This window comes from Paroedura picta, chromosome 11, assembly GCF_049243985.1.
Source record: "Paroedura picta isolate Pp20150507F chromosome 11, Ppicta_v3.0, whole genome shotgun sequence".
Classification (NCBI taxonomy): Eukaryota; Metazoa; Chordata; class Lepidosauria; order Squamata; family Gekkonidae; genus Paroedura; species Paroedura picta.
Genome location: NC_135379.1, coordinates 60,751,580 through 60,775,426, shown reverse-complemented (window position 1 = coordinate 60,775,426; position 23,847 = coordinate 60,751,580). Strand labels below are relative to the sequence as shown.

General features: G+C 47.7%; 1 protein-coding gene across 9 annotated transcripts in view; it reads left to right on the top strand.

The window, feature by feature from the left end:
- TNS3 (tensin 3) overlaps positions 1-23,847 on the top strand; it is a 258,750-nt gene that overhangs the window by 35,265 nt on the left and 199,638 nt on the right. For 2 of the 9 annotated variants that reach the window (XM_077303198.1, XM_077303199.1), the window contains exon 1: positions 3,638-3,824. The exons of 5 other annotated variants lie outside the window; for them this stretch is intronic. The gene's annotated coding sequence lies outside the window, so the exon portion shown is untranslated. Of the gene's footprint in view, positions 1-3,637; positions 3,825-23,847 lie in introns of those variants that run through there. 2 more of the 9 variants (XM_077303201.1, XM_077303202.1) reach the window with 2 other exon arrangements.

The window sequence follows — 23,847 nt, the reverse complement described above, 5'->3', positions numbered from 1 at the left end:
CCATTTGGCCACTCCTGCATCCACAGAGCATTTGTATTATTTCTGAATTTCTTTTAGAATCAGACCATCGGTTATCCAAGACAGTATTGCCAACTCAGACTGGCAGCTGCTTTCCAAGGTCTCAGGGAGAGGTCTTTCACATCACCAGTTACCAGATCCTTTCCACTGGAGATGCCGGGATTAAATCTGAGATCTACATGGCTGCACTGCACCTCGTCATTTAATGCATCCGTTTCTAATTTTATTTTACCTGCTTTAATCCTGCCAATGTCTCAGACACTCACTGAAGAACCTTGTGCAGGAGGTGGCAGCTGCTGTAGTAACATTTTTTAAAAAATGGTCTCAGCCAATCAAAGTTCTAATTGTCAGAAGCCCCTGAGGGAAAACCCATCTGCTCCCAAAGGATTCCCTCTGTAATATTTCATGCTCAACTAGTTGGTGGTTGGGTTGGATTCTGAACTGTTTTTAATGTGCAATGTGATTTTTAAGTTTGTTTTTTATGAATTGGCAGTTCCTGCCCTGAGCCCTCACAAAAAGGGCGGGATAGAAAATTAAAGATTAAAAAAAATTATTTAAGCCTTGCTTGGCAAGAGCAGCTGACTGAAATACATGGTGGGCACTGGGGGAGGTTTCTGTGGGCACATTTTTGCTTTAACCACCATGCCACACACACCAGTTGGGTCAGGAGGAGAAAGCAAATTGGCCTCCTCTCAAATCCTTCTGGCTCCTCCTGGCTCCTAAAAATTCAGCATATAATTATATAGAAATGGTTCCAAATCTGGCCTTTGAATGTATGGGCCACTAAATGCCAGGAAGTTCATACTTTTATCATCATAAAGAATAATAATTATAGAATCACAGAGTTGGAAGGAGTCACAAAGGCCATCGAGTCCAACCCCCTGCTCAATGCAGGATCAGCCCAGAGCATCCAAGAAAAGTGTGTATCCAACCTTTGATTGAAGACTGCCAGTGAGGGGGAGCTCACCACCTCCTTAGGCAGCCTATTCCACTGCTGAACTACTCTTACTGAAATTTTTTTCCTGATATCTAGCCTATATCGTTGTACTTGTAGTTTAAACCCATTACTGCGTGTTCTTTCATCTGCAACCAACAGTAACAGCATCCTGCCCTCCTCCAAGTGACAATCTTTCAAATACTTAAAGAGGGCTATCATGTCCCCTCTCAACCTCCTTTTCTTCAGGCTGAACATTCCCAAGTCCCTCAACCTATCTTTATAGGGCTTGGTCCCTTGGCCCCAGATCATCTTCGTCGCTCTCCTCTGTACCCATTCAATTTTATCTACGTCCTTCTTGAAGTGAGGCTCCAGAACTGCACAATGTACTCCAGGTGTGGTCTGACCAGTGCCGTATACAATGGGACTATGACATCTTGCGATTTTGATGTGATGCCCCTGTTAATACAGCCCAAAATGGCATTTGCCTTTTTTACCACTGCATATCTTCCCCACAACAGAGGTCTGTAGTTTCCCGGGTCATCCTTCCTCCCTTTTTTTAAGACCGGAATAATGTTTGCTCTCTTCCAGTCCTCCGGGACATCTCCAGTCCTTAAAGAAGTCCCAAATATGATGGACAAGGGTTCTGCAAGTTCTCTGGAAAGTTCTTTAAGCACTCTCGGGTGCATTTCTTCCGGGCCAACTCATCCAGTGCAGCTAAACGCCTCTCGACAACCTCTCTGTCCATTTCAACCTGTCATCCAGACACTATCCCTTGGCTACTGCCAACTCTGGATGTGCCTAAACCCTTTGACCTGTGGGAAGAAACAGATGTAAAATAGGCACTGAGCCTTTCTGCTTTCTCTGCATCCTCCGTTAGACAGTGGGCCTATTGTCTCCTTTACTTTACGTTTGTTCCTCACATAACTGAAAAATCTTTTCTTGTTACAGTGGGCTTCCATGGCCAATCTTAGCTCACTCTCAGCTTTGGCCTTTCTGATGAGTGATCTACAGTGCCTAGTAACCTGAAGGTACTCTTTTTTAGAGCTCTGTCCTTCCCTCCATTCCTGAACATTTCCCTTTTCCCAATCCATAGTCATGGATTGAGCATGCAATAACTCTTGTCTGAGTAGCGCCCACCCTTCACATGCTTCCTTCCCTTCCAGCATTCTCGTCCATGGTATGACACTCATCATGTCTCTGAATTTATTAAAGAAAATCCAACATCCGCGTCTGGCTACAAACTTCCTTGCCCCCCCATCTGAAAAGGAATTCTATGAGGACATGGTCACTTCCCCCTAGGGTCCCCACCTCCTTCACCCCATCCACCAACTCTTGCCTGTTGGTCAGTATTAAGTCCAGTATGGCTGAACCTCTTGTGGGTTCATCTTGATAGATGAAATTGTCAGCCAAGCAGGTCAGAAAGTTGCATGACTGAGGACGCTTCGCAGAATTTGTTTCCCATAATTGAGAAAATCATCTAATTTTAGGATGGATTCCTGGGCGCAAGCACATAATTAAGAACGATGACAGACTTTGAGATAAAGAATTATCTGGTTGACTGTTGCTTTCCGTCCACCCCCCACCATAGTGGAGGGAATGGGCTGTGGACCACTGGCAGAGCCTCTGCTTGGCATGCAGAAGGCCCCAGGTTCAAGCCCCAGCATCTCCCGTGGAAAGATCTGGCAGTAGGTGCCATGAAAGACCTTTCTCTGCCGGAGAGCGGCTAGTTAGTAAGGCCTAACTACTTGTAGCTGGAATCGGTTGGACGAATTTGTTCCTGCCTTCTGTTGGCCCTCTGCAGGCTGCCAACCTCTAGGCAGGGCCTGGAGATCTCCTGGAACAAAAACCACTCTCTAGAAGACCTAACTCTGTTCCCTGGAGGAAGAAGTTGGTTTTTATGCCCTCATTTTCTTTCCCACAAGGAATCTCAAAGGGGCTTACAATAACCTCCTGCTTTCCTTCTTCCTATCTGGAGAAGTGAACAGGGATTCCTGAAAGCTCCTCCCCGGCCCCAAATTGTGTCTGAAGGGACCCCTGGTCTCTCCCTTTTCCTGCTGCTACAGACAAACACGTGTGTGTGTTTGTATATTTCCCCCTATTCTGCTAGCTTTCTATCTGCCTGGATTTTTTTTTAAATGAAGGCATGTTTCAAACTTGCTCTTCTGCCATTTGTGTCCTCTGGACTCAAAGGCCCTGGACACAACGCGTGGTTGAGATAAAACGAGAAGGCGACCCTAGATGTATGTGTTTTCTTCCAGTCCCACCGTTCCTATAGCTCCCTTCTGCTTTATTATCATTATAGATTAGATTTAGTTATGTGCACAACAGCCCCGCAGGTCAGGTCGGGAGAGCAAGAGGGGTCCAAGAACTCCCGGGCTGGCGGGCAGGGTTACCACCTCCAGTTTCGGAAAGGAAACTCCTGGAGATTTGGGGACGAAGCCTAGGGAAGCCAGGGACCCCCGCGGCCCCCTCTCCAGGTCCTCCGGGGGAACTGATCTCTGTAGTCTGGAGAGGAGCCATGATTCCGTGGTGGTCGTGGTGAAGCTGGCGTCTCTCCGACAGAAGGCAGGAGTGAAACCGGGGTCCTGCGGAACTGCCATTCGGGGGAAGCGCTCCTCCGCCCAGGCCCCGCGCAAAGCAGGCGCCGCCGCCGCCTCTAGGGGGCCAAGGTGGCCGCGCGTTCCGAGCGAGAGGCGCCGGCTGCCTCGGGCTGTGCTCCCCGCCGCCAGAGCGCAAAACGCGGCGCCAGGCAGCCGAGCTCACAGCTGGCGAGCGCTTCGCGGACGCCGTTTCGGCATCTGGAGCCCGCAGGCGGCGGAGAGGGCGAGCGAGGGAGCCCGGGCGCCGCGCTGGGGTTCCGGGAACGAAGGTAAGCCAACCAACCAACCAACCAAAATCTCCGCGCCTGTCCCTGGCGAAGGGAGCTCCGGCACATGGCCGTCCCCGGGTTGGGCAGGGGGAAGCGCTGGCCGCGCCAGCTGCCTCCCAGACTTCCCCAAAGTTGCCTTCAGGGGGCCGGGCGGCTTCCCAGCCAAGGCATTCCTGCCTCCGGGGCGCGTGAAAGAGGGGGCCGCGGGCGGGTCCGTCCGCGTATCCGGGGGAGGGCTGCGAGAAAGACAGAAGACGACCCCCCCTCCCCGCGAATTTTTTTCTTTGTTGTTCCGGCCGAAGTGTTTGGGGGACTGGAGTCCCCAGGTGCTGCCGTGGGCGAGTTCGACTCCGATCCCGCGCCCGCTGGCTGCGAAGTCAGCCCTCCTCCCTGCAGTTGCCTTCCGGGCTTCCTTCTGGGCATCGGCGCTCGTGTGCACGCGCTTATGTTTGATTCCGGCTTCCAGCTTTCCTCGCTGCACGCGCGTCAAAGCTGAGACCCAGAAGTCAAATTCGTGGGGCTTCCAGGGGTTCCCGGACTCGAACTTGGTGCTGTTACTTAAGAGTCAGTCCTACACTTCGCGCGAGGGAGAGTTGACCTGCAGGTCGTGTGCCTAGACCACGGGTGGCCAAAGGGGGGCTCTCCAGAGGTCCATGGACTACAATGACCATGAGACCCTGCCAGCACTGCGCTTGCTACTCCACTCTCAGGTTCTTCGAAGGGGTAGCCGTGTACAAAGCACGTGATGCACGGGTGGGTGGGTGGCTGGGTGGGGAGGGGGCTGACGAGGCATACGTGAATCTGCACGGGAGACGGGAGGGCGGAGAGTTAACCGCTCTGCAGCAGAGTGAGGGTCAGCCCCTTGGGTATTCCTGCGGTTAGGCTGCTTGCACAAAACCCACCCGTAGCCCCTCTTGCGTTCTCTTTCTAAAGGGTTTCCATGCAGTGCAATCTTGCGTGGTGTTGCTCCAGTCTAAATCCCCTGCATACAATAGCACTTTTGTGTGCGGGAGGGCATAGGTCTCAGAGTGTGTGCTGACCTGCATTTTTGCTTGTCCCATACATCAGGGTTGGCCAAACTGGGGCTCATAGACTACACTTCCCATGAGCCCCTGTGTCTCATGAGAATTGTACTGCATGGACATCTGGAGAGCCACAATTTGGCCACCCTTGCGGTGGAGTAAGCCTTAAAACCGGTGTGTTCTGTTCTGTCGATGGGGAACTCTTTTGGACTGCAATTTCTCCCTCTGTGTGTTCTGAGGTCCAGTTTGCAGGATTCGGGACGTGGACTGATCTGTGTGTTTTCTCTTGTCTTGCTGCTGTATCTGCCCATAGATCAACGGGCTACTCACAGCCAAGTTCGCTGGGAGCTTTGACCTGTACGGTGAAATATTTCAAATTGTCTGCCACAGGATTTCCATTACCTGGAGCTCCAAATTTTCTGGGCATCCATATAAGCTCCAAGATTGATCAGTTTGTTACAATTTGTGATTAGCCGTGTCTAAAGCATCTCGTTCAGTGCTTGTGTTGGGGTTAGAGTCTCAGATTAGAGTCCAGGAGAGCCAGAATGAAATCCCAGCTTGGCCATAGAAACTCACTAAGGCCGTGGATGGGCCAGTCACACCTACAAGCTTTGCGTTGTGGAGGTAAAATGAAGGAGAGGTAACAACCACTTTGGTCCCTATGGGGGAAGAAAGTGAGGGGTCTAAACACATTCCCAGTCTTCATATCCCAGTCTTTCTTCCAGGAACAAAAGGTGTTGTCGCAGGTTGAGATTGACCTGTTTTTTTCTTACGACGATCTTCCTGTGAGGTAGGCTGGGTAGAGAGAGAAAGGCTCCCCCAAAGTCACTGGCGGAAGCAAGCAGGGATTTGAACCCAGGTCTTCCCAGCCAGTCTGTAATCTGTATGCACGATGGCATCAAACAGCCATCAGTTAAAATTAAAAGCTTTTATATGATACATTTGGTTGGTTTATTTTCTTGTCAGTTTTGTCGACCAGGAAAAGAAACTGAAGATCTTTCTGCAAAATCCCTGCTAAGTGGCGTGTGCACGTGTGATATTTAGGAACTTGGGTTTATGGAGTGCAGTTCAACAGGTTTTGCATACATTATCCCAGTCACTTTTACAACAGGCCTGGGAGGTAGGCCACAGTTATATCTATATTGCAAATGAGGCTGAGAGGGCAGGAAAGGTTCTCCAGTTCTTGGCTTATATTCCTCAATGATTTTCAAGTGTGTGTGTATTTTTAATGTATTCTAGAACTTCTCCCTTGCTTTAGGATTTTGCTTGGGGGGAGGGAGAAATGCTCCAACTTTTGAACCGGTTGTGTCACTTGTGAACAGGTAGATTCTGTCTAAAGAATGCTTTGACTGGTTTATGTCCTTGCTTTTCTCCCCAATAGGGACCCAGACCAACTGACTATTCTCTTCTCCTCTCTTGTAACCTCACAACAGCCCTGCAAGGTAGGATAGGTTGAAAGTGGCTGACTGAATCCAGATCACCCACTAAGCTTCCATGGCAGTGAGGAGTCAAACTGGGGACTGCTAAATCCTAGCCTGACCTTCTAAGCACTACACCACACTGGTCATCTCCCACTCACTGTTTCCTCCATGCTCTTATTAGTAGCATTTTCATAATTTAATCTCTCCTCTTTGTAAGGAAGTGTAACTCCCTTTTCCTTCCATGACAGCTGTGAAATTGACAGCTTTTCCTTCAGTATCAGCTGTGAAACTGACATACTTTGCCTTCCATGTCAGCTGGGAAATAGGCATGCCCCCCCCTATTATTTTTACTTGGACAGGGTGGCCCAGTAAATGTCTCTGGCAGTCCATCTCAAAATGGCATTACCAGGCATGTGGTTGAGGCTAGAAGCAAGAAAATAAAATCAAGCAACCCCCTCTCCAGGGGGTTTTCTTGCCATGGACATTGGCCAGATAGACATAGATAGAAGCAAGGCCCAAGAAAGGAATTCTAATGGAGCATCCAGATTATTGTTTTACAGTTTCTAGCAGCATTTTGTGCTGATGATTGATGTGCGCTGCCCTGAGCCTGCTTGGAGAGGGCGGTCTATAAATCAAGTAAATAATAATAAATAATAGTGATCTGTCACACTGATTTTGGGGTGTTGCTGACAATGGCTCTTCCTGAGTGTATGTGTTTCGCTGATCTTTGCTTTACCTGCTCTTCGCAGAAGCAGAGGCAGTGTTTTCATGCGTGACAGCCAAACTGCCTTGGCACCTTTTGTGAAGGTGGAGCTTGGTGGCGTGGAGTCATGCTACGCAGTGGCCAAGGTCCATGTGTATTTATAAACAAGACCACACATGATGTGTGAGGTCACAAGTTCAAAATGGGATGAGTCAGGGACAGGAGTCACTTGCGGCAAGAAGGAAGGTGGCATCTGGGACAACAGCTTGTTCCTGCTTAGGACGTGGATGGGAGGCTACCAAGGAGGTCCATGATCATTACAGATATAGGCAACAGCAAACTATCTTTGAAGACTTGGAAACTCTTGCCATAAGCTGGTGGCAACTGGATGGCACTTTCCATCCCAGCCCCCTGGACAACATGTTTGGTTGCCTTGCCTTCCAGGTAGGAACAGTTCTGCCGTGGCCAGTTAGGCTGTGTCTTACTTGGAAACCTGCACTGACCGAAACCATGCTCTTCAAGGTGATGTTGGTAACATACTTGAAAGACTCACTTGGTTTAACTAGCTGTTTCAACCTTTTGACCATGGAGGAATCCCTGAAATATTTTTATCCATCAAGGAACTCCAGAAGTGGTGACCTGCCCCTTCAGAGAAGTGGCCGCAGATGTAAGATGTGAGAGCCAGCCAATCAATTGAGTGATCATTTGCCATCGCCATGGAGAAAGAGACTAGGCCTGTAGAGCAACAGGGGGAGCGGACTCCAGTGACTTCTGGGAGAGGCCGCATAAGTCCTGAGAAGCTCTTGTGCAACCCTGAGTTTTTACTGGCAATTTTAAATGAAAATCTTTTACGATAGATTTTACATCTGAAACTGTTTGAAAATTTTCATTTTATGCTTTGCAATTTTATGCCAATAAAGGTATTCTGATTCTGATTCTGAAAAAACCCCGAGGTTTCCCGGAACCCTGGTTGGGAATCCGTGGGTTAGAAGCATCCCAGTGACCATGCTGATCAGAAGTTAAATTCTGTCTAAATAGATGCGTGGACAACCCCATTTGAGGTGTCCCCATCACTCTAAGCATGCTAAAATTAGCATGTCAGCAGTTTCCCATGTTCTTGGGCTTTCCTCCTTAAATTGAGTGAACATGTTGTATTGCCTTTTGCTTTAAAACAACAATAGAAAAACAGGTGTTATTGCAGTGAAAATAATAGCCACATCAAGCAGTGCATTTGCATTAATCCTTAACACTATTTCACTCCCTTATATATTTGGGAAACGGCCTCCTGGGAGGAGACTGTCCGGGGCCCTGTCCGTCCAGGTCCACCCTGATTGGCCCTCCCCCTCCAGCTCCCCCCTCCCTCCTTGCCTGCTAGAGGCCTTGTGGCTGCAGCCTCCATTGTCACCCACAAGGAGAGAGGCAGTGACAGGGCTTTGCGGCCCACAGGTACACTCCTGCTTGGAGGGAGCCAGGCGGGGGGAGGGGGAGTTTGCAGTCTCCCTGTGGGCCGCAAAGCCCTTTTGCTACTGGTGGGAAGGGGGGATTTTCTACTCCCTTTAGCCCGGGAAGCGCTCTTACCATGGCGAGAGAGCTTGCCAGGCCAAAGGGAGCCTCCTGCGGCGGCGCCACCAGTGGGGAGGGGGGGGGCTTTCCACTTCCTTTAGCCCACTTTGTGGGTCAAAGGGAGCCTTGGCCACCCTCTCACGCCCTCCTGCCTGCCACCCCTTTCAAAACCCATTTTAAAAATGGGCTTTGATACTAGTATAGCTATAAAACCATGCTGGATTTCTTTCTTCCTTCCTAACCAGCTATTTCAGTTCAAGTACTTCTTGCTGTTACATACATACATAAGACTTTATTGTTTCCAGTCATAGGCCATTACAATGCGATCAATATCATATCAGTTGATATAAAAACAGTAAAAGAATTAGAACAATACATGCAGTAGTCTATAGATAATAAAAGTCAATAAGAATTCAGGTTTCTAGTTCTCTGGTGGCATAAGTTTGGCTCGAATTTTCTTTGATGCTAATGCAAATAGTGAAACATAATTAATTAGGGGGTTGGTATCCGATAATAAAAAGACTATTTTGTCCAAATTTGCAGGGAAGTCCTGTCCACTCAAACATCTCTCAATATATCTGGTTCTTGGCTCCAAGTATAGTGGAATTTACTTTGGAATTTACTTTGATAGCTGGGACTGTGTATAATCGAAAACCTTGAAGGTTACTGAGACCAGACTCTTGCACCCCAGTCTCCTGCAAACATAGAATCTCAAATTTACCCAGAAATAATAGAAATTCTGAGTCATAAAGTTTGTTGCACCACCCACCTAAATTCCAAGATAAGACATTTAATTGTAAATCTGTTTTTTTCAAATCTTTTCCAAGGAGCCCTCTTGGTCCATATAAATACAGCCATTTTCAGTAGAGTTTGAGGATTCATGATTTTGTACTTTTACTATAAGGCTTTTTCCTACTGAACTGTCCTTTGTTGCTGTTGTCATACTGTCTACCTGTTTGTCAGACTCTTGCTGATCAGTTGTTCTTCCTAAGTTTTGATGCTGCCTGAAGAAGAGAAATTGAAGGGCTCAAGGTCTTGGATAGAAACAAACGTGGAATTGTCAAATAGGGATAGAGTTTGAATATGACTCTGTGTTGCCGATGCTTTTGTGGCTCCCAATAGTCTGCATCTTAACAGACCCAGCCTGTCCGTAATGTTCTTTTGATCCTGTAGTGGTAAAGCTGAGAAAGAGGTTAACAAGTCTTTTTCAACTGGGTTTGCAAGAGAAGGACACTTGGACATGTGAGTGTTTACTGGGGATTCGCACAGCTCTATCAAATCAGGATGAGAGGTGTTAACGAAAGTATTCTTGTCTGTGGAGTTATCATCTGGCAGAGCTTTTGATTGTTGGAATTTTGAGACCAAAGAAGTTTGTATCATATTTGTAACGGCACGTACTGGAAAAATTCCTCTAGAATTAAGGAGTAATGATGGAGTTTTGATGGAGTAATGATGGAATTTTAGAACTAGCAAACGAGAGTAGAACTCTGTGTGTTTGATTGGGCTGATTGAGTAGTTCTATAGAATTCATGTCGATAAATCCAATTTGGTTTCCAAAAAGGGCTTTAAGATACCGTTTAGACAAGTTTTTAGTTCCCCAGAAAGGTAGATGTCCATTATACCGACCTATAGTCAGGTCAACTGTATGAGGCTGGAGTACTAAACAATAGAATTGTCTTGATTCTTGTTTTGATGTAAAGATTTGTTTATGTCCATATAGCTCCTCCTTGTCCTTTTTGGCTACATTTCTAGTTAAAGGTTTAGTTACTTCCTGTATGAGATGATCGAGCTTATCTGTTATTAACTTCAAGCTGTTGTAAATTGTACAGTTCTGGCTGTCAGCTGACATAACTCTTTGATATCACTATTGGTCTCTTCAGGTCCCTCGATGCCTCTAATCTTCTCCATGTCTTTCTCCTCAAGTGTTAGAGATACTGGTTCCTCACAGGAGTTCTTTAAAACATCCTCCTCTAGAGCAGTGGTCCCCAACCTTTTTATCACCCGGGACTACTCAACGCTTGACAATTTTACTGAGGCCCGGTGGGGGGGGTAGTTTACTCCTCTACTCTCAACCACTGCCCTAACGCTCTCTGATCGCTATGGTAATGTTTAAACATCCCTTCAAAATAAGATACAGACACGCCACAACAATGAACATAAGGAACATTTTATTTTCATGGAAATTTTAACTCATGACAATGACAAATCAATGGGAACCCTGAGCTTGTTTCTCTGCAATGAGATAGTCCCATCTGGGAGTGATGGGAGACAATGACACCCGAAGTGTGTTGTAAAGGGCCGGGGGGGGGGATGAAGTAAAGGGCTGGGGGGGGGGGGAGAAGGCGTCCTTCGCGGCCCACCTCCAGTTAGTCGACGGACCACATGTGGTCCGCAGCCCACAGATTGGGGATCGCTACTCTAGAGGAGTGCGGCCCAATGAAGCCAGGGGGGTAAACTGATTAGAGGTGAATGTTGTATTTTAATATATTATATGGAGCAAAGTAATCTTCTGTCTTTTTTTGCTTGCAAGCAGGAGTAGTCAAATCTTCTATTGGGATATATGATGAAGGAGGAAGGAACTCAGAAGTTGAGCTGTACAAAAAATAATATTAAAATGTTGATTATTTATTATTGTGCACAATTAAAAACAGAATAAAAACTTCATAGAAACTAACAGCACATAAGAAAAAACACGTTCATCAGTGGTCAAAACTGTGATAAAACACTCTATATAAAATATTTATATTAAACTCATTATAAAGTGTAGCTGAGTGGTTGAATGGGATCTGTAAATTATGGCTCCAACCAATATATGTAAATTTTAGACTTTTTGGTGACCACCTCCTATGATATATGCCTAGGCTCACCACTCTTTCTTTCTTTCTTTCTTTCTTTCTTTCTTTCTTTCTTTCTTTCTTTCTTTCTTTCTTTCTTTCTTTCTTTCTTTCTTTCTTTCTTTCTTTCTTTCTTTCTTTCTTTCTTTCTTTCTTTCTTTCTTCCTTCCTTCCTTCCTTCCTTCCTTCCTTCCTTCCTTCCTGTCATTTTAAAATGTATTATATTTGTATTCCACCCTTCCCAGCACAGCTAGCATGCAACAAAGAGTTTTGAAGCTTGGGTGACTTAAGTATAAATCAAAATATGCTTGCCAGATCATATCAAGCGCTGCTGAAGGCACTAGATAACTTTCAAAGAATTTTCCTCCCTTCCTTTCTTCTCCTGGGAAAAGCCACCTCACTCCATAGGCTTGTAGTGAGCCTATGGGGTGTTAATGATTTACCAAACTCTGTGAACCTTGCGAGGGTCTCGGAATCAGTACGTCTCTGCCCAGCACACTCTGTTCCGCATAACTGCTGAAATGTCCTGTTTTTGAAGAACGAATGGGTGCAGATAAATGAGGCGGTCAGCCGTCTGCCTGACTGTAAAACAAGTTGCGTTAGCACACAGCAAGACATTTTATTGTCTCTACTAGATTTAAAGCCCGTTGTACTTGTAAATACAACGGGCGCTACAGAGGGTGGTTGGGACAGTGTTTGGTGTGTGGGTTTGTGAGAGGTACAGTGTAGGGTTTTTGGCAGAATGGGTGGGAGAGGGTCAGGCAAGTATAGAGGGAGTAGAGGGGAATGTGGAGTAGTGGTTTGTGATGGAGGGAGTAAATTGTTTGTTGTGTAGAAAAGGTAGTGAATGGCTGTATGGTCAAGAGGATGGGTGGGAGGGGGTAAAGGGTACGGAGTTAGGTGGGCTTATTTGAAGGTGGTATGATGATGTGGGGGTTTTTTGTATTGTTTTTCTTTGCAGTGGTATTGTCCAGTCATGCTGGAGGGAGTGGTTTGTGTGGAGGTCCTAGAAGAGCAGGGTTGGAGGGTGATACCAGCAAAGTTCTTTGGAGGCATCAGAGTGTAATAAGAGAAAAGAACGAAATAAAGACAAACATGTTGAAGTGTGTTTTTTAAGCCAAAGTTCTTTATTGAGACTCATAGGATGTGGGCTGTAGCTGCCATGGAAGAGTGTCGTGTTAGGAACGGGTAGTGTGGGTGAGCTGCTTTTGATGAATGAATTTGTTGTGTGCAGAATGGTATGCTGTTGTTGTTGAGGATTGGGTGTTAGTGAGGGCAGGTGGGATGGCCAGGGGAGAGTTCAAGAGAGCTTAGAAGTGCATGTTGTTGATGTGGCTGGTGGTGTGCTGTTTGTGGTAGGATTTCTTGGAAGACAACGTTTGTAGTAAATATTTTAGCACTGAAGGTGGGATCTGGTCTGAAGCAGCAGGACAAAGTTAGATTCCAGGTGCACCTTTAAGCACCCCCCAGCCCCCCAGAAACCCGAAGTTGTCTGTATTGTAAAAGGACACATAGGGAGACTTAGACTGCCAAGTGGGATTGATCGTCGTGAGGCTCTCATTGAGCTCCTCGGAAGTAGTATAAGGGAAGCATCCCAAGTCCTTGGAATTAGTTGGTGACAGGTAGAAGGATGGAAATTAAAATGCCTGGTACTGATGAAGGAGGGAGTTTGCTGTAGAACTGAAGGTGGACATGATGGCAAAGTGGGCAAGGAGGGGGACATGATGGCAAAGGGAGGGGGACATGATGACAAAGTGGGGATTTTATCCGGAATGTATGCAACCCATGTAGGTGTGATAGACCAGAACAAATTTGGAGTCCAGTGGCACCTTTAAGATCCCAGCACAAAGAATAATATTCTAAAAGGATACATAGGGATACTTAGGTGGCCAAGTGGGTCTGTAACCCATGTTGGTCTGAAGCAGCACAACAAATTTAGAGTCCAGTGGCACCTTAAATCCCCCCCTCCAAACACAGTAGCATCTGTATTGATGAAGGAAACATAGAGAGACTCAGAGGCCAAAGTGGATTTCATCCTGTTGAGGGTGTCATCGAGCCGCCCAGATGAAAAAGAAATCAAGCAGTTCCAGAAATCAAGCAGTTCCTGCATGTATGTGACTCAAGTCGGTCTGAAGCAGCAGAACAAATTTCAGTGGCACTGGGAAGAACTCTCCCCAAAGAGAAAGGCAACTGTATAATAAAAGGAAACAGGGATACTTGGACTCCAAAGTGAGTATAATCCTGTGGAGGGTCTGACAGAGCTGGCCAGATGGAGAAGTCATGAAATCTCCTTTGGATAATTTGGTGAAAGGTAAAAAGATGGAAATCAGATTTCCCGGGACTGATGAAGGAGGGCGTGTGTGTGAACACTGAAGGTAGGATCAGGGTGGAGAACTTGATAACAGAGTGGGGAATTTTGCCAGGATGTCTGCGACCCATGTCGGTCTCAAGAAGCAGAAGACTGTGAGAGGAAGGAAAACATAGAGATGGGAAGGAAGTCAGAAAGGGAAAGAAGAAGAAAGGGAAAGGTAGAAGAAGAGAGGCAAATATAGGGAGAAAGAGAGGGAAAGACAGGGAGAGTATCACAGAGGAAGAGAGAGATTGTAAGACATAGAGAGGATGTGCCAGCCCCCCCCCCCCACCACCGCAGGGCTCGAGAAGGGGCGGGGAGAGTTGGAGAGACGGCAGCACAGGTTCTCAAGGCAGGCGTAAAGTGTTGGTGTGAGGGCTGGGTGGGGGAAGAGGGGGAGGTCCTGCAGGCAGTTCCGAGTGGCTGGAGAAGGCTAACTCTGTCGCTGTCTGCTGCTTTCTGTCTCTTGGAATCTTTGCCTCTCTCTTCCTCTCGCTGTTATGTCACAGAGCTTTTCACTCGCTCAACGTCTTTGCCTCTCTCTCCACAGGGGAGAATAACAGCTAATCTCTAATGTTTCCTGTCTCGAGGTCATCTTTATTACCTCTCTGTGTATCTCTGTAGCTCTCTGTCTCTTTCCATGGCTCGGACAAATGTGTGCTTCCATGTCTCTGGTCTATTCCGCACGACTTCAATGTTGCAAAAGTCTTGCAAATTGTAAACGCTACTCATTTGCAGTTATGCACGACGTCGCACACAATCTGCCACACTCCTGAAACAGGATTCGTCGTAGGGCTTAAAGGGGAATCCAGAAAAGTGGATTCACCCTCCAAAAAGCACTACACTCTTGCAAACAATCTGCAACAGTAGCGAAAAAGACCTGTGCGCTCTCATTGTTGCGGTTCCAGCCAAGTCCCTCCCCCTGGCTCTCTCCTCCGAACTTCCGGCGAAGCGATCGCCATTTTTTTCCTCTGAACTATTGCAGAACTACTCTGACTGTGAGTAATCACCACACCACACCGCACACACCAGTTGTGTCAGGAGGAGAAAGCAAATCGGCCTCCTCTCAAAATCCTTCTGGCTCCTAAAAAATTCAGCATATAATTATATAGAAATGGTTCCAAATCTGGCCTTTGAATGTATGGGCCACTAAATGCCAGGAAGTTCATACTTTTATCATCATAAAGAATAATAATCATAGAACCATAGAATCATAGTGTTGGAAGGGGCCACAAAGGCCATCTAGTCCAACCCTCTGCTCAACGCAGGATCAGGAAAGAGTATCCAAGAAAAGTGTGCATCCAACCTTTGCTTGGAGACTGCCAGTGAGGGGGAGCTCACCACCTCCTTAGGCAGCCTATTCCACTGCTGAACTACTCCGACTGTGAAAATTTTTTTCCTGATATCTAGCCTATATCGTTGTACTTGAAGTTTAAACCCATTACTGCGTGTCCTCTCCTCTGCAGCCAGCAGAAACAGCATCCTGCCCTCCTCCAAGTGACAACCTTTCAAATACTTAAAGAGGGCTATCATGTCCCCTCTCAACCTCCTTTTCTCCAGGCTGAACATTCCCAAGTCCCTCAACCTATCTTCATAGGGCTTGGTCCCTTGGCCCCAGATCGTCTTCGTTGCTCTCCTCTGTACCCTTTCCTTATGCAAGTCCAGATCAGAGCAGGCATTCACACTGGTTGAGTATTGCTCTCATGCACTGGCTTAGTTTCACTAAAGAATATTATCCATCTTATTGAAGTCCATCTTATAACCATGAACGTTTGCTCTAGCTCCTTCTTGGTCCCCCTCCTTTATCGCTGCTGTGTGTTCTGTTGTGTTTTCTGCTATGACTGTTTATTTTGAAAGCACCTCGGGGCAGTGAGTTGTTATCCTCCTTTGACCCTCAGCATGCGTAGTACATGACTTCTGTGTGTGCGTGTGATTGTATTGCAAATTGCAGCCGATTTCTGATAACCCCATACTGGGAAGAGATGGCCAAACTGAGGTGGCCAAACTATGTCTTTCCAGATGTCCATGGACTACAATGACCATGAGCCCCTGCCAGCGCTATCGTACTGGCAGGGGCTCATGCAACGAATGCCGACCAACCATGGACATCAAAGGAAGAGAGAAAGAACTTTTCCACTCCCACACATAATACAAGAAGATTCAGGCCAGACAAAAGGAAGCACTTCTTGTCTCCATGACAACGGACCTGTGAAATTCACAGCCACAAGGTATAGCCTGAAGCATGGACAGGTGTGCGTGAATATGAAAGCTTGTACCAGGCACAAAACCTTTTTGGCCTTAAAGGTGCCACTTCCCTCATCTTTTGTCCTGCTGCTTCAGACTAAAATGGCTACCCACCTGAATCGAATTGCTGTCACTACACCTTGTGGCTGTGAATTCCGCAGGGCCATTGTCATGGAGCCAAGAAGTGCTTCCTTTTGTCTGGCCTGAATCTTCTGCCCATTCGGGTAATAGGGGTGAGAGTGGAAAAGTTCTTTCTCTCTCACTTTGAGAACCGTGAATGACGCAATCTGTGCTGAGTTGCAAGAGATGGGGTGGAAAATAGTATGATTGTAAATAAATATGGTCGTGTGTCATGAACCTATGATGAAAAGGAATAACCGTGCAGATAGCAACCCAGCTTCGTTGCTGGGTGTTATTTAATGTAGATTGCCCAGTCCTGTCACAAAACATTCTTAGGATGTGCGTTTTTAGCATTTCCATAGCCTGGATGTAATCCATCCAAAGTTAAATCAGTCCTGTTATTTTTGGTGAAGGAATAAAGCATGCATTTAGAGATGTATTTCTAAGCAAATTGACTAGGGCAGTGGTAGTCAAACTGCGGCCCTCCAGATGTCCATGGACTACAATTCCCAGGAGCCCCTGCCAGCGAATGCAGTCCATGGACATCTGGAGGGCCGCAGTTTGACTACCCCTGGACTAGGGTGTCAGCCTATATCCAGGACTTATCTCATTTTTCTGCTCAGCGAGAGCAGCAGAGAACTGAGCTGCCATGGTTCCTTCCATGTTGTCTGGCTAATGTGTGTACCAGACCCAAGCTACCAAAAATAAATGGAACACGGATGTGACCGATAAACATGAACCGAGTAGATTGTGACAGGGTGCCTTGCTTTGTTGCTAGAGGGGTGTGAATCTCTGATGACCTTTCTCTCATGCCTGCCTAAGGGACAATATTTTTAAAAATCCATAACTTTAGGTTGAGTGTCTTGCAGAGGGGCTAATTCAGTTTTCTTTGGCCGATTCCAGATTTCATTCCTGAAAAGAAAGTGCTTGGCCCTCTCCCACCCCATTTTTTAAACAATGTATTTTCCCTGTTTATTATGTGTTCAGTTATACCAGGTATTTGTTGTATCCTACTTCCTCTTATTCACCGCGGCGTGCCCACATATATTTTGTATTTTATTTCTATTGCTCTGGTGTAATTCCATAAGAAACTTACTCTTGCTACATCTACCAAAGATGGCTCCATCTTCCTGCTTTCAGAGTCTTATGTATGTGTGTTGGGGGAAATGCATACCTTGAATTAAACATCGTGAGCCTTAAAGGTGCCACTGGACTCGGACTTTGCCCACCTTTTAACGTGTGCTTTGGGAAATTTAAGCTGATGTTTTTCAGATTCACACAATCTTTAATAATGATGGGCGGGCTTTTCTCTCATCTTTGACCGCTCCTGTGGAGCAGATAAAATAAAACCGAAAGAGTGAATGGGAAGGAGTTAGGGCGGGCCCTGTCCGTGATAAAAACTCGGAGGGGTGAATCAGGAGCCGTGAAGCCCCTTTGAGTGGCACTCAATGGCCAACCGGCCAATTGGGAGCCGCGTGAAGCACGGCTCCTTATTGGCTGCTTGGCCCAGCCTCGCCTCGGCCGCCAGGGGAGTGGCCGCTCACACGGAAAAGACCTCCGAGGCGGTGAGTCCTCGCAGTGACTTCTCCTCCCCTTAGGGAGAGGCCGAAGGATGCCGTGTCAAAGACGCAGCGTCCCTCGGCCTTTCCCGCCCCCAATCCCCTTCCCCTGGGGAAAGGAGCAGGGACGCAGTAGCCCTGCTCCTTTCCCGCCCAGCAGCCACCCCCCAAGCCGGCCCAACCCGGACGGACCCTTGCGCCACGCCACGCCAGCCCCAGGAAGGCTTTGCCCCGCGAAGGCTTCCCTGGGGATGGCGCATACCCTCCAGCCCCGCACACGGCGCCCACAAGGACACCCTGCCCGCCGAATGCCCGACACCCCCCCTCAAACATGCGACCCTCCCCGGCCAACACCACGGCCCACCCGTCGCCTTGGATGCCCGCACGCAGTGTGACTGCTCACCCGCGTGTTTCCCCTGCCGCGACCCCAGCCGTCCCTCTTCCCACCCTGCCCGTCCCTTTTCCTACCCGCTCGCCCTTCTCCCTGGCCCCTACTCACTGTGCTTGGCTGCTGGGACACCCATCCTCTCCACTTGGGTGCAGGCCCGAGCCCGGAGGCCTGCAGAGGCGCTGCAATCACTGCCCCGACGACGACCGCTTACACGCATGCGCAGATCTCCTCGCTTGCGTCGTTGTGGCCGCTGTCCACCCAACCCCACAATGCATGTGCAGAGCTCCACGCCTGCGCCGTGGCACCTGGTCTCCCCCCCATCACCCCGGCCTTCCCCCCCTCGCGCCAAACCCACGTGATGGAGGAAGTGGCCGCCCGCGCCTCTCCATCGCCCTACCCTGCCCTTCATCAGCCCATTTTTAGAAATGGGCTTTAATACTAGTCTCCAAATAAAGCAATCCCCCAGAAAAGGAGATCTGATACCTCAAAGGCCAATGTTGGCTGTCCCCCATATTTTATTAGACATACAAGCCTGGCCAAAGGAATGCCAGTCCTCAAGTATTGAGAGTGTTTCTGATCTCCTCCTTTCTTGCCATAGTTAAGAAAAAGAAAAAGGTACAGGTGTTCCCCTTCAATAGCATTGTTCTTGTGCAAGTATCAGATGTTGAGCTTAAAACCTGAAGGTTTTGTTAGCGGAGCCAACACAGTGACTCTCTTAGCTCCTGCCAATCAAGGCTATTTAAAAGGGACTTTTGTATGTCTTCCTTGTTTTATTTACCTTTTCCCCTCTGTTATCACTGTCTCTTTCTTTCAGCCCCTGCTAGCCTCGGGCTTGCTTGCCCTCAGGGTTGTGCTGTCCCTTTTGATTTGATTTTTGCAGACAATGGCCTGGGACCCACCCCTCCCCGTAAGCCAAATTATGTGGGATGCCTCAGCCAATCAGGTTAACGACAGAGAAGACAAACAAGGGCGAGGACAAACTTAAAAGAAAAACGTCAGTGAGCAAAAGGACACTGACTAGCATAGTGTGAATGCCTGGTAAAGTATAACTGCATTTCGACTATATCAAGGATGTCAATTTTGATATGGAAATGAAGAAGAGCTGGTTTTTTTTGTTTTGCTCTGCTTTTTAGTACCCTACAGATTCTCCAAGTGGCTTGTAATCACCTTCCCTTCCTTTCTCCAAAACAGGCACCCTGTGATGTAGGTGAGGTTGAGAGAACTGTGGTTGGCCCAAGGTCACCCAGCTGGCTGCATGTGGAGAAGGAGTGGGGAATCAAACCCAGTTCTCTAGATTAGTGGCTGCCACGCTTAACCAGAGGCATAAGGTTCTCAAATGTTAAATCTGTAGGTTCGGAGGTAGACACAGACAATGATAGTGATTTGAGCTCTTTATTAGGATCTCAGCATGTCCCAAGAAGCCACTGAACTGACCCGAACTGAACCAAACTACCCCCCCCCCAAAAAAAAAACACCCCCACTTATATACCCAAGCAAACAATGGTGGGTCTTCCCACCAGGGCATGCTATTGGTCAGTTTCAGTTTAAACTGACTGGATCTAGCAGCTCATTGGCCGATTACACTGAAAGCTACGATCCTGCCTCCGACCTCAAACTCCGTCCTTGGCAGGACTGTAGAAAGAGCATCATATATTCCACAAGGCCTAGTATTATTTCTTTTACAAAGCCTGGTTTTTGGGATGCCAGACTCCAGGTGGGACCTGGTGATCTCCTGGAATTATTTTCCTGGAAATAATGACTGCTTGGGGGGCAGGTATGTGTGGATTCCATAGCATTATATTCCCCTGAGGTCTCTCCATGCTCCAAATCCCACCCCCTGCCAAATGCCTCCCAAGTATTTCCCACCCAGAACTGGTAACCCTACCTGGTTTCATGGCACATATGAATAATTAGCAGAAGTATGTCTTTTGCAATAATGAACTCTAGATGGCACGTGGTGTCTTTCCTGAGAGGAGATTTCTTTTTCTTGCTGGATTCCTGTGATATTAATAACCGTACGACAAAGAAATTCAGCAACTGGCCTCTTTTTCTCTGTGGGGATGCAGCGTTATGAAAAGTTTCACGTTCTGAAGACATCATCCGAAGGTCCAGAACAGGGGTAGTCAAACTGCGGCCCTCCAGATGTCCATGGACTACAATTCCCAGAAGCCCCTGCCAGCGAATGCTGGCAGGGGCTTCTGGGAATTGTAGTCCATGGACATCTGGAGGGCCGCAGTTTGACTACCCCTGGTCCAGAACGTTGTGGCAGAAATGCTATTTCAGGCGTGTGATGTACGATCTTCAAACAAATGAGATTTTAAAAATAGATGTGCGTCTTTAATATATTTGTTTGAGAAGAGTGTAAAAACCCAACCTGACAAGTTGGGAAGGAGAAAGGCAACATAAAAATGCCTTCAATAATTAAGGGCCGCATGGAGTTTCCTTATGGATGCCAGCTCCCAGGTGGGACGTGGGGATTGCCTGGAAATTCAGCTCGTCTCCAAATGACAGAGAGCCTAGAAAAGGTGGAGTCTGGGGAAAGGAGGGACCTTAGTGCGAGAGAGTGCTATAAAGTCCACCTTCCAAAGCAGCCCCTTTCTCATAGAATCACAGAATAATAGAGTTGGAAGAGATCTCCTGGGTCATCTAGTCCAGTGGTCCCCAACCTTTTTATCACCGGGGACCACTCAATGCCTTTTACTGAGGCCCGGTGGGGGGGGGGATAGTTTACTCTCAACCACTGCCCTAACGCGCTCTGATTGCTATGGTAATGTTTAAACATCCCTTCAAAATAAGCTACAGACACGCCACAACAATGAACACAAGGAACATTTTATTTTCATGGAAATTTTAACTCGTGACAATGACAAATCAATGGGAACCCTGAGCTTGTTTCTCTGCAACGAGATAGTCCCATCTGGGAGTGATGGGAGACAATGACACCCGAAGTGTGTTGTAAAGGGCCGGGGGGGATGAAGTAAAGGGCCGGGGGGGGGGGAGAAGGCGTCCTTCGCGGCCCACCTCCAATTAGTCGAAGGACCACATGTGGTCCGCGGCCCACAGGTTGAGGATCGTTAATCTAGTCCAACCCCTGGCACTATGCAGGACCTGGAGACCAGTTGTAACCTGGTCTGCAACCTGCAGACCAGTTGTAATTCTGGGAGACCTCCAACTACCACCTGGAAATGGGCAACCCTGTGAGGCTGAGCAAAGGTGACTGCTAAGAGGTCATCCCATGAGTTCCGAGGGCCCAGATTGAGGTCCAAGGCAGGGTCGGTGTTTACGGTGTAATTGACCAAAGCACAGGTCAGATCCAGTCAGTTTAAACCAGGGGTAGTCAAACTGCGGCCCTCCAGATGTCCATGGACTACCATTCCCAGAAGCCCCTGCCAGCGAATGCTGGCAGGGGCTTCTGGGAATTGTAGTCCATGGACATCTGGAGGGCCGCAGTTTGACTACCCCTGGTTTAAACTGAAAATGACTAATAGCCCGCACTGGTGAGAAGATCCATTGTTAGCCTGGGTGAGTGTTTTGGTTCTGTTGTACCATGCTGGTGTCCTAATAAAGTGTCCATATCCCCCCATGGATTTAGCATTGCATTTTCTTCTCTGCCCGGCACTGCTGTGATAGTTCGCTTGTGTACCTCTGGCAGAATGCAGGAGAGATTGTCCAGGCCTTGCTGAGGTCATGTGCCTAGCAGACAGATGCTTTTAACAAATTCCTTTGTTCTGTTGATGGAGATTCTTACATGATGGAGTAAGCCTGTTGGGGAGGGAGGTCTGGTGAAGTTCTGTCAATATTGCTTGTTACAGAAATGTAAATCTTATTGAATCTTTCCAGCTTGGTAGTTAAAATTTGGGGCATTCTGAAGAGAAAATTGGGACTTACTCGTTGACTTAAACAACTTACCTGTGGGTCTGTTACATGTTGGGAGGTCGTCACCAGCAAGAAATGGGAGTGGGGTCAGATTGGAGATTCAGTAGGGTACATTGCAAGAAAGTCCCCCCTCCAAAGCATCCATTTCCCCAAGGGGAACTGATCACTGTAGTCTGGAGATGAGATGTAATTCCTGGGGACCCCCAGGTCCCACCTGGAGACTGGCATCCCTAGTTTCCTTTATTACTGAGAGCTTGCAGGGTTTACTGCATGGAAAGCCAACTTGGTGTCATGGTTAAGAGCAGCAGCCTCTAATCTGGAGAACTGGGTTTGATTCCCCACTGCTCCTCCACATGCCGCCAGCTGGGTGACCTTGGACCATTCACAGAGCTGTTCTTGCAGAGCAGTTCTCTTGGAGCTCTCAGCCCCACTTACCTGATAGGGTGTTTGTTATGGGGAAAGGAAGGGAAGGTGATTGTAAGCTGCTTTGAGACTCATGAGGCCTGCTGGGTGACCTTGGGCTAGTCACAATTCTCTCAGAGCTCTTTCAGCGCCACCTCCCTCATAGGGTGTCTGCTGTAGGGAGACAAAGGGAAAGTTTTTTGTAAGCTGCTTGGAGACTCCTTTGGGTAGTGAAAAGCGGGGTACAAAAATGCTCTCCTTCTTCCACATGGAATGACTGAGACATCCGTCTCCATTGTGGTCTCCTTCTGGGATGAGATGCAGCTATGCAGAAGCATCAGTTCAGTAAAACTATAAATACTCAAGGAAAAGTCGAAAGATCTGTTATGTCTGTAGACCTGCCAAGGACTGAGCTTGAGGTCTGAGTCAGGATGGTAATTCTTAGGGCCATTTCGCACAAAGGTCAATGTGGCTAAATCCGTGCGCTATTGAAAAGCGCTGCATGCAAAAGTGGCAGATCACGGTAATGCACACAGCCATTTCTAGTGAAAAAAGGCTCTCCCACTAGTGCTGATCTCGTAACGCACAAGTTTCAGGTCTCATTGAAATTGCAATAGGGGAGGTGATATTTTTCCACACTTCCTCCCGCCCTTAACAGCCAATTACCTGTTGTGTTCGTGTTTCCCTTTAAGAACTCTTTTTTAAAAACCCGAAAACACCTGTAGCAACGCATATTCGTTCCTTCAGTGTATCAGAAAGACCTTTTCCGCAGGCATAGGAGCTGGCACTTAATTGTTTACAGGCTCCTCAAGTTAACCCCCCCCCTCCCATGGGCGAGATTTGTGGCCAAAATTATGGGCAGTGTCGAACAAGGAGCTGTATTGTGCTTGGAAACTTTAAATACACTTGCTGTAGGGAGCTTTGTTTAACTTTTAATCACTTCTGTGGAGGGACTTTAGCCGGAGAAGCCTCTGAGAAGCCTCGCTCGTTCGTTGCTTTCCCCGTCTAAGGGGGGAAAAAAAGGCGATCGCTTTGCCGGAAGTTCGGAGGCGAGAGCGGCGGAGGGGCTTTCTTTCTACCACTACATTGAGAACGCACATGCCTTTCGCTGATGTGTTGCAGCTTGTGTGCAGAAGTGTAGCGGTTTTCTCAGGGGGAATCCACTTTTCCCGATTTCCCGAAAAGTGCTACAACGAAGCGCTTTTTGCGGGAGTGTTGCAGGCGTGTTGCAGATTGTGTGCGACGTCATGCGGAACCTTGAATTAGTAGCGTTTACCAAAGGTAAAACTTCTGCTACATTTAAGTCGTGCGGAATGGCCCTGAGTATGCAATTGGCCAGTGAGAGGTCAGATCTCATCTGCCGTATCCAGTCAGTTTAAAAGGAAACGGGCCAGTAGCATGTACTGGCGGGAAGATCCTTTTCTTCTGTTGTGTATATAAGTTGAGGGTTTCTGCAGGTTTTTCAATTCAGTTTGGGCCCGCTGTACCTTAGAGCTGGGGTCACAATGAAGAGCTGAAATGAGCTCCCAGCATACTGG